Source organism: Kogia breviceps, chromosome 1 (genome assembly GCF_026419965.1).
Source record: "Kogia breviceps isolate mKogBre1 chromosome 1, mKogBre1 haplotype 1, whole genome shotgun sequence".
NCBI lineage: Eukaryota > Metazoa > Chordata > Mammalia > Artiodactyla > Physeteridae > Kogia > Kogia breviceps.
This window is the reverse complement of record NC_081310.1, coordinates 72831575-72842350: the sequence shown is the minus strand read 5'-3', so window position 1 is coordinate 72842350 and position 10776 is coordinate 72831575. Positions and strand designations below refer to the sequence as shown.

At 42.0% G+C, this 10776-nt stretch overlaps 1 pseudogene; it reads right to left on the bottom strand.

Moving 5' to 3' along the window:
• Positions 1-601: 601 nt before the first annotated feature.
• On the bottom strand, positions 602-1584 carry LOC131742959 (histone-lysine N-methyltransferase, H3 lysine-36 specific pseudogene; annotated as a pseudogene).
• Between the last annotated feature and the right edge of the window lie 9192 nt (positions 1585-10776).

The following is a 10776-nucleotide window of genomic DNA, read 5'->3' as shown; positions in this document are numbered from 1 at the left end:
ACCCATACCACACATTTATATACACTTCAAAATTTAAAACTAGGAAAGGTTCAAGAGACTACTCTGATGGTGGCAGTTACTTGAAGCATAGGATGCTGTACAACAGGTAGTACAGGAAAATTAGCCTAATTTAAATACTGACTGATGTCCAAGAAGGCCTTCTCATCTTAGCTACTCTAAATGTTTACCCAAAATGCATTTCAACCTTCAGCAAAAGTCACCCCATCAACTAAAAATATAAGTCATGCCTTATGCAGAAACAGGACTCCAGGTAATTAACTGGTTCACCTGTACTCATAATACCAGCAAACCAAAGCCAAGCCCACTTAAAAAAGAAAAAGCTAAACAAATGTATACCTCCATCTTGAATATTTAAATCTGAACTCAATCAAATGCCCTTAAAAGTTTAACTCTTAGCCAATCCTCAATGGAGTGTTAACTGGGAAAAATCAAAAAAGAACCAAACTCATACAATTGAGGAAAATTTTTTTAATCAAATTAAAATTTCCCCAAAGAGCTTATCATTAGCAATAGGCTTTCATCTGTGAACTGATAAACAACCAAAAACCAATTAGTTATAATTGGTTTTTATAGTTTCCCTTTAAGTTGCTTATATATATACATTTATGCATATTTTTAAGTTGTACCAAAAACTGCTTACAAATGGCAATTCTTGTGAAGTAGATGATGATGAAGTTCCAGGTAATTCTAGCATGATTCCTAAAATACTGGTACTGGAGTCTGGATCATCCTGAAAAGATAAATTTATTGAGTTTAATTGCTCTTCTATGGTAATGGTTGTATCTCCTAGTGAAAGGGGGGCTGGGAGAAGGGCTGCTTTTTCATTGCTACCGTCCACTTCATTTCTTTGCTTACTTTTCTGTGTTTCAGTTTGAGGAGCTAATGGCAAGAATGGCGATTTGACTGCACCATGTCTACTGTCTGGTGTGCTGTCTTGTTCATTTCCCCTGGCCACGTCTACACCATTCTCTGATTTAGGTTCATAATTGCGGGTGGCATTGGTCTGAGTTTCCTCAAAGATGTCTATACTCTCATCCTCTGTGCCTGGCTGTTCTGGGTCCATTTCAGAATCTACATCTGCATTATCCAGACAAATAAAATTCTCAAAGTGCAGAAAGCCATTCTTGATAGTCTTTGTTACTTTCACCTGGAGTTCAGGGGATTTATTACAAGAGGGTTCCTGTTTCATAGCAAGTGCTGTTGGACCACCAGGACTCAGGGAAGTGCAAACAATTGGCGACTGAGCTCTTGAATCACATTTTTCAGGGTCTGAAAGGATTCTGATCCATCAGCAGACCCATTTAAATACTCTTCATTGATCATGGAGGCCAAATCCTGTAGTCTCCACAGCGGAATGTAACAAGATGGAGAACCTTGTCAATAAGCATTTTGGGATTTTTCACTGGCAGTCCGTAACTGCATAGTACACCTATTAAGTGGCTCAGAAAAATTGGATTCACCATTACCGAGAGGGCTGTCCTTGTCTTCAGGGGCATCTAAATTCACTGGATTGGAAAAGGGCAGAAGACAATTTCTTCTAGGTAGTTCACAGGTCTGAGCCATCCTGGGCCAGCATCAGCCGTGCCCCCGCGCCCCATCCCGGGCCGGCTGTGGGGAGGGGATGACCCTCATTACGCTGGGGCGCGAGCGGAGCGATGGGGAGAGCGCAGAGCCGCTGTCCACACCCACCTCCCCCCGCGTCTCTCTTCAGGGGAGAAGGCAGCGAGTGCGACCTGCCCCAGCCCATTCCGCCGCCGCCCCCAATTTTCTATTTCTTCTTTGCCTCAATAATTTTGCCTGAGGAGTCCCCCAACTGCCATTTCATCTATGTTGTCAAATTTATTAGCATATAGATCTTCATGACACTCTAATTATGTTTAAGATCCTTGATGTGTCTTTAGGTATTTTTTCCTTATTATTCTGTTTTATTTATTTTATCATCTCACTTTTTTTTCTCATTACTCTTGCCAGAAGTTTGTCTACCTTATAAATTTTTTCAAATAAAAGATTTTTTCTTCATTATATATATTTATATATTATATATACTTGTTTAAATATATGTTTTTATTTATTATATTTAACTTTTTGAGTTGTTAACTTAATCCATTAGTTTTTGGTCCAGGAATATTTTTAGGAGTGTGTCTTGTGTGTTAAAGTTCCTGTAGCCTTGTTTACCTAAGAATATCTTTATTGAATCCTCGTGTTTAAATGGGATAGTTTAATTCTATGTTAGAAGTCCTTTTTTTCTCCTTGAAAAGAATACTCCATTGACTTCTGATTTCAGGGTCACAGTTTAGAAATCTGATGTCAAGTGAATTCATGTTGTTTTGTAAGATATACATTCTCTTTCTACATGCTCTTAGAATTGCCTTTTGGAATTTGAAGTTACTACCTTCCACTATAAATCTTAGATAATTTTTTTTCTTATCCTTTTTGCACTGTATCAGCCTTTCAGTCTCATATTTTTAATTTCAGTCCAAAATCTTTTACCCTGGGAATTTTTGGTCATTATTTATCTATACCTCCTGTATGAATTATCTATTGCTGCATGCATAATAAATTACCCCAAAACGTAGTGGCTTAAAAGAACAACACTGATTTCTTAAGGTTCTGAGTTGTCTGGGAGGTTCTATTGGTTTCACGGGGCGAACTCCTATGTCTGCTTTCAGCTGAAGGGAATCCAGGGAAATAGGCTCTTCTGGACAGCTGGGATGACTAGGCCTCTCTCATCATGGGGTCTTTCATCCTCAAGGAGGCTAGAATAGGCTTCCTCACATGGTCAGGACAGTGTACACAAGTGCTTCTTAAGTCTCTGCTTGCTTCAAGTTTACTGATGTTACATTAGTCAAAGTAATCAGGGTAATTCACATGATCACATGTGCCCCGAGCATATGTACTTACATCTCTACTTGCTTTATTGATATCCCATTTGTCAAAGTAAAGCCCATGATCAAGCTCAGCATCAGTGTGAGAGGGGGGCCTATCCCTACAATGTGAGAGGTATGGTTCATTGGGGACCGCATAGTGCTACAGTCTACCACATCTCCCACTGTTTACTTTTTTCTTTCCTTCTGGAACTCCTGTTAAAATCCCTACTTTTTGCTTTCATTATTCTTACCTTTTCTAGTATATGTTTCCTCACTTTATTTCTTCCTGATGCCTTGTGAGATAGTTCCTCAACCTAATCTTTTGTTCACTGGTTCAAATTTGTTTGTATCCATTCTGTTTTTTGTCTCTTTTAATTCCTTAATTAAACTGTTATATTTTTCCTACCTGATATGTTTACTTGATCTTTTAAAAAATTGTTATATTCGTGTTAATATACTATTTGTCCCTCTTTGATTGTATATATTATATCTATTGAAATTTTTTAAAACTGTCTATCCCATCTAGTATGAATAATTCAGTTTATTACTTTCTTTTATTAATGGCTGCATTCCTCAGCTATCAGGGTACTTTTCTCTACAATTTCCTTTTGCTTTCTAGGTGTCAGCTATTTGTCTGTTTATGTGCCCTTGGTGGAGAGAAGCCTCAACTCAGCCTCTTATTGTGTCATTCCTGCTGATTTAAAGGAGGATAGAGATGGCCCCCCCAGGGAAGAGAAGCAATAGATCGGAGTCTGGGTTTGACCATCTCCCATTGCTGCCTCCTCATAAGACGATCTTGTCCGTATAGTCTGAGTCCCCATACTTCTGTCCTTGGTACTGTTTCTGTTTGTTTGTTTGTTTGTTTTTATCAAGAGTTTTACTTACTTGACAGGAAGGCAGGAGGAAGGGACACCTTGGTCTAACTTGCTCCCATGGCCACCCATTTCCTCCTCCTCACACGAGGCTTCTAGACTCACATAACATTAATGCACCAGCCCTCTCTGCTGGCCTGACAATCTATTTTCCTTTCTCTCAGTAATGCTGGGGCGGGCAATGATCCATTCAGAGAACTTCTCTTTTGAAATCTTGTAGAAAAGTGTTCTTCACTTTGACTCTTCCTCTCAAGGGGAGTTGGCCACATGCCAACTATACAACCGTTTAGAGCCTGAAAGCCCCCCTTACAGTCTCAGCTGGGTCTGTCAAACTTACACCTTGGGCTTCCCTGGTGGCGCAGTGGTTGAGAATCCGCCTGCGGATGCAGGGGACACGGGTTCGTGCCCCAGTTCGGGAAGATCCCACATGCCACGGAGCGGCTGGGCCCGTGAACCATGGCCCCTGGGAGCCTGTGCTCTGAAACGGGAGAGGCCCGCGTACCACCAAAAAAAAAAAAAAAAAAAGAAAGAAAGAAAAAGAAAAAAAAAAGAAACTTACACCTTTATGAAATCCCCTCCTTGTGAGGGTGAGTACTTAATAATAATCTCTAGGTTTTCTGGCTCTTACAACTGTCTTCCCTCTGCTGCCTTCCAGTCTGGTAGCTTGCTTCTTGTCTGTTTTGCTATCTTAGTGGTCATCCCTATTTTTGTTGGGGGGAGTAAGGAAAATTAAAAATCACACCATCTTAGCCACCATCTTGCCTCTATTCCTCTTCTAACTTCATCTTTTCATCTCAATGACAGGGTGATTTTCTGACACACTAAACTGATGAGATTCTTTGTGGCTCAAATACATTCAAGAGCTTTTTTTTCCCTATTGGACAACACCTAAAATCCCTGAGGCCCTCCACTACCTCGGGTCCCCTTTTTATGCAACCTTGTTTCTCACTTCACACAAGCCTTCTCTTTCTTGGAGAACAAATAAGGCTCCTTCCTGCCTCTGCCTCCTGCTCAGAATGTTTCCCTAACCCTGAAAACACCCACATCCCCACCTCCAGCCTTCCCTTCTAGCTAGCCAAATCTTCATTGTTCTCCAGAGACCCATTCAAGTCTTGCCTTTTCTAAGGCTTCACCTCCCATCCTCTTCTCTTTCAATTGCTTATCACTGTAAACAGTTACATTTATTGAGCACTTATATTGAAATGCCAGGCACCAGGCACTACACAATGCTCTAGTTAATCCTGATGAGAACTCTATGGGCTACAACAATTACTATCCCGCTTTAAGAAAACTGAAACTCAGAGTGGCTAAATATAACATGGACAAGGTAACAGTCAGTGGCAGAATTGGGATGTAAATGTACCTCGTGTCTTCAGAGACTACACTCTCAGGCATTTTGCTATGCAGGTCTTAGAGATGCAACTTAACTTATTTAGTGAACATCCTTCCAGACGTTTCTTTTTCTGTCCTTCTGTTTCGAGATATACTGATAGATGTGCTCTGTCCTCTCCCCCCCACTCTCTCTCAGACACACACAAACACACACACAGATGGAAAAATGGTTTTTCATAAACTTTATATAAAATTTGCATAAATCACTCTCTTCTTAAAGTTATTAGCTATAGGGCTTCCCTGGTGGCGCAGTGGTTGAGAGTCCACCTGCCGATGCCGGGGACACGGTTCGTGCTCCGGTCCGGGAGGATCCCACATGCCGCGGAGCGGCTGGGCCCGTGAGCCATGGCCGCTGAGCCTGCGCGTCCGGAGCCTGTGCTCTGCAACGGGAGAGGCCACAGCGGTGAGAGGCCCGGGCACCGCCAAAAAAAAAAGGATATTAGCTATTGAAGCAGGAGCAGTCCTGCCTAATTCTGCCTTCCAACTAGGTTTTAAATTCCTTAGTGTCTCCTTGCTTCTGAATATCTCCCTTCACTGTCATTAACTCAGTACTGAACACTGAGTAGGAGGTTTACACATGCTTAATGATGGACTAACAGAAAGAATGTAACTGGAAAAGGCTGATTTACAGATAGAGTCACCCATTGTCACAAAGGCCTACGGGGACGGGAGAAATGTCTCATCTTCCTCTGGTCTCACACTTCCAGGTGACCTTAAGCAAGATACTTAAGCAGGGAGGTTAAGAAATGAAGATCCTGTCTGCAGCTGTGAAGGAAAGCCAGGCCTACCTATCATGGTCATCAGCCCGCCTTCTGCAGAGGGAGGATCCGAGCAGAAGGGAGGTAACATCTGTCAACTGCTAGGAGCTTCCTGCAGAGACCAGACCACACAGGTACCAAGGAAAACTGCTGGTGGGTGGTGGTGGTGGTGGAGGGGGGCGTGGGGCACAGGAACAGAAGAGCCGCCCTTGTGCTCACCCAGCAGGATGTGAAAAATTCAGCTGGGTTCTTTTTATAGTATCAATCATCCCTGGTAATGAAGGTTCTGCAATTAGACCTCAGCTGGCAGTTTTGTTGGGGCGTGTGAAACAGAATAAACTCCTGGGTCTGCAGGAGGGGCAGGCCTGTTTGTCAGAAAGGCTTGAAGGCACCGCTGGGAACAAGCAATGTGATGCAAGGACGGGAGCTATTTTTACAGACCATTTTCTAGCCATAATTGTTCCTTAAATAAGTTCCACTTGGGCATTACAGCGCTAACATTTTATGGAGACTACATTCAGCTCTCAATTAGCTATACAAATGGAGGGAAGTATTAACACAAATAATAGAAAACAGCCACACCACATTTATGTAAGCCACCACTAATTTGGAATTTATGATCATTTCACCTGGGCTTGATTGACGTTTTCTTGTATATATCCTACAAAAAGAGCATTTGTTGAAAAAGATTCAAGGTGGATTAGCCTACTTAAGAGAACATACTGTCTTCAAATACTTATGCATATTGATGAGTAAATTTTTATTGAGCACTTTCTATGTGTTTAGGTGCTATGCAAAATCCTTTACATGTATAATTAGCCATAATCCTCTTAGACACCTTATTAGGTGCTATTATTAACCCCATTTTATAGGTAAGGAAATGGACCTCTTGTCCAAGGTCACCTAGCCAGTAAGTGGCCAATTCTGCCTGTAAACCCAGACAAACCTGACTCTGCCATTCTTATTCTCAAGCATGAAACAATAAGCTGGTTACAAGCCAGGCTCCTCTAATCAAAAAAATAACTCTGGTTGCCTTTGCATGGCATTTGCTGGCAGCAATTGGAGCTATTATCACTGCTTCTTAAAAATCTTTTCAGTAAAGGATGAGGGGGAAGCATCAGTTTCTTGCTAAATTCTGCAATGCCTTTCTCATTCCTTGCTTGTTTATGTGCCTCTTGGTTCCTTCTCTATTGAATTTAAAACTCTTGCTAAAACTCCTACACTATGACAACCATTCCATTTCTCTAAGCTGTATTATAAAAACAGAAAACACATCTGCTCAAATTGACATTTCTCTCCTGACAAGCTCATCTGGTGAGCCCCAAGCTGCCGCCTGTATTTGAATCACGTGCCTGTATATGGGCTAGGCTGACACTGCTTATCCCTTCCCAAGGTATAAACTCTGGGGTCACTTGTAGTGAATAGACTGCTGGGTGTGGGGCAGTAGAGACCCCATGAAAATATGAAAGAGAAAGAAGGAAAACTTACTGCTTCTCAATACTCTGATAGTTGTAGAAAGCAATGATCTATTTTATACTTTTTAGAGGACGGGTCATATTGATAGACCCATTCATTAATATGTGAATTTAATTCTGTCATGTGAGGAACAGTATTGGTCTGTGGATATGTTAACCTTATAAAATGTGCCCATATTCTATATCAGGTATAACTATCACAAAAGATGAGTATACACACATACACACACACACAGATAGAGCATGTAATCAATGTATTGGAAAACCCCATTCTCCTGATACCTTAAGCCTGAAAATCTACAGGCAAAATGTGAAGTTCCGTTTATGTTTGTAGTTATCACAATGCAGCAAGCCTTACTTAGTGTTATCTAGTGCCAACATCCTAAAAGTTCATAAGCCAGCGATGCTTCCCTCTGAAGATTAGACCAGAGAAAGTGGGTTCAAGCTGACTTATTAGAGATTCAAGTGATTACTACTAAAATAAGAGAAGGTTTTGGATGCTTTCTAAAATCATATTTGCTAATACCACACACACAAAAGAATTTTATTAAAGATAAGAAAACACTTTGAAGAAATGCTTCTTTGACCTTGGGTTGAATATTTAGTTTTGCAGAAAGGCTGCTATGTTAAAACAGAGAGAGAAACCTAACTATGTTTTTAAATAGAGTGAACTCAGCCCTTCCATGCCGATCATCCAAAACAAATCTTTAATCTCTGATTAATTTATTTAATCTCTGGTAGTTTTGCTCTATCTTCCTTCAGTCCTACTATATTCAGTAGATATGAAACAGAGAACACAAGTTAATTGTAATTCAAGCAAATCTATGCTGGGAAAAAATCTACATTAAAAAGAATCACCAATTACATTCCAGGGAGAGCTCTCCAAAACCCTCATTTTGTGATCATCTGCTATTTTGAATGATAAGTGCCAATGCTCACTGCCATTTGTGTGGATGATTAAGAGCTGACTCTTTGTGAGTGATAAATATTGGCACATTCACATGCACAAGTTGGGGCAACATGAATATGTTCGCCTGACTTTATTTCAGGTGAGTCAAGGCCACCCAGCCAAGCTGCTCGAAGCCCGCAGATGGCCCCAGCAATGTTCCGGCCACTCCCAAGCCCTTCTGCTGTCCTCACACGCATACACCTGCCTGCCACAAACGGTCCCACCTGAGCTCCAGACCCCCAATTCTCGCTGTGCCTGGGCACACCTGTGCTTCAGGTAACTTTCTCCCTAGAAAGTTCTGTGTACATAGCTAGTTTTATAGCCCTGAATGCTGCTTGAGTTCAGGGCTGGGCATGGCAGTGGGTGGGCCTGGAGTTAGACTGAGCCCTAGACTAGGGGGTAGGAGACTAGGATGTGAAGGATGGTCTGAAGTTGAGGGGGACAGGTTAGGAGCAAGAACCAAATCAAACTGTGTGACAAAGAAAGAGTTGCCAGCAGTGAAAGGTAAAATGAAGAGCTGTGCAGAGCTGCCACCAGCCCGTATGGTAGCATTTTGGGACTTAGGAAAAGATGGGCCTCTGTGTGTATGCAACCTGGTGCCGGGATTCACAGCCAGTCAAGGACACCTCAGGCTGAATTTCAGCCCCTACTTGTCCCCTGGGCTGGGTGCTTGTGTACAACCCTAGAAGATCACCCTGGAGTCAAGAGGAAGAGTCTGGAAAGATCCTCTGAGGGATGGCCAGGAAAACTTGGGGAAAATGTTATAAAGTTAAGAGCAATATATGCTTAGTATTAAAAATTATATAAAGAAAGAAATAAAAGTAAAAATCTCTATCTCACCAAAAGAAACCACTGTTGACACTCTTGAACATTCTAGAAAAAATTGTATGAATGTACTAGGATGTATCGTATTTACATAAAATGTTCCTGTTATACATACTTTCTGCAACCTGCTTTTTTCACTTAATGTGTTCTGAAGTAACTTAATATCAGTGTATGTTAACCAACTTCTTTCTTTTTTACTGGCTATATGGTATCCCATTATGTAGATGCACTCTATTTAACCAGTTTTTGTTACTGGATATTTAGATTCTTTCTGATCTCTTTCTATCTTGATATTTCAGTAAATGTACTTAACATCATCCTTGGGTGAGGAGAATGAAGTGAAATCACAGTGCCATGCCCACTTCAGTGTATTGTGACCAAAAGCTGCAGTGGAGAATTGGCCTGACGAATCTCTTGCCTTCTACAGACTTGACTTACTGTTAGTGGCTGACGCTGAGTGGGCTTTGGGGACAGAAGGACATGGACAGTGCATTGGAAATGCATGCTTTCCTCCTCGTGGGTCTGACAACAAACTTCAGCTCTCTTTCTAAAGAGAACCATAGGGTGACCCATAAACTCACCTCCGCAGTGCCCCCCCTCACACCAGCCATGAGATGGAGAAAGGCCTCCCTCTACTTGCACCCCTGGCTGGGTGACAAAGCAGGTGGGGTTGTGAGAACAGTCCCTGGGGAATACAGACCTTAAAGAGCAGCTGTGGATCCTGCTCCATTTGGCAAATTTATTTCCAAGAAATGGGTCTTTTGAGAATTTCTCTGACTCGTGGTTACAATCCATTTCAGAACTAACTTCTGTGCTCTATTTATGCTTTCCAAGGAGAGTGGCTCAGTGGGCTGAATTATTCTGAATTATACCTGGCTCTGCTTCCAGATTTCCTAAAATGAGAAATTGAAGAAGAAGTTACATTAATGACCTTCCTTCTTCCTGAAGTTTCAATCAAATGATAGGAAAGCAATCTACATAGTAATTACAGCATCCCTCCAAGTGAATTCCTGTGCCCCAGCAGAGAAGAAGAGCGTGGAAGTCATATCTATAATGAAATTCAGACCCATCAGGTTCTAAATCACAGGAAGGTTAATTCAGGCTACGCAATCACAAGCACAGGTGGTATAATATACTGGTCACTGGAATAGCTCACATTGTTCTCAATAGCAGAGGGCAACAGGAATTAAGCTGTCATGGAGACAAGTCTTGTGCTAAGAGAGACCTCAATCTGGGACTGCTTGAAGTACGTTATGAAGGTACCACGGACCATTCCTGAGTTCTGAATGGAAGCCTTGCCTTTTCCAACGTCTAAGCAGAAAATTCAATAGCCAGAGTCCTTGTCCTAAATCCAGAAACCAAAGGATCACAAGATGAATGGATGCTAATTGTATTAACAATGGATCATTCTTTAGGGGAGGTAGAGGCATCTGGGGGGAGAAGTACATATCCCCAACCTTTTTTTTTTTTTTTTGTGGTATGCGGGCCTCTCACTGTTGTGGCCTCTCCCGTTGCGGAGCACAGGCTCCGGACGCGCAGGCCCAGGGGCCATGGCTCACGGGCTTAGTTGCTCCGCGGCATGTGGGATCTTCCCGGACCGGGGCACGAACCCGTGTC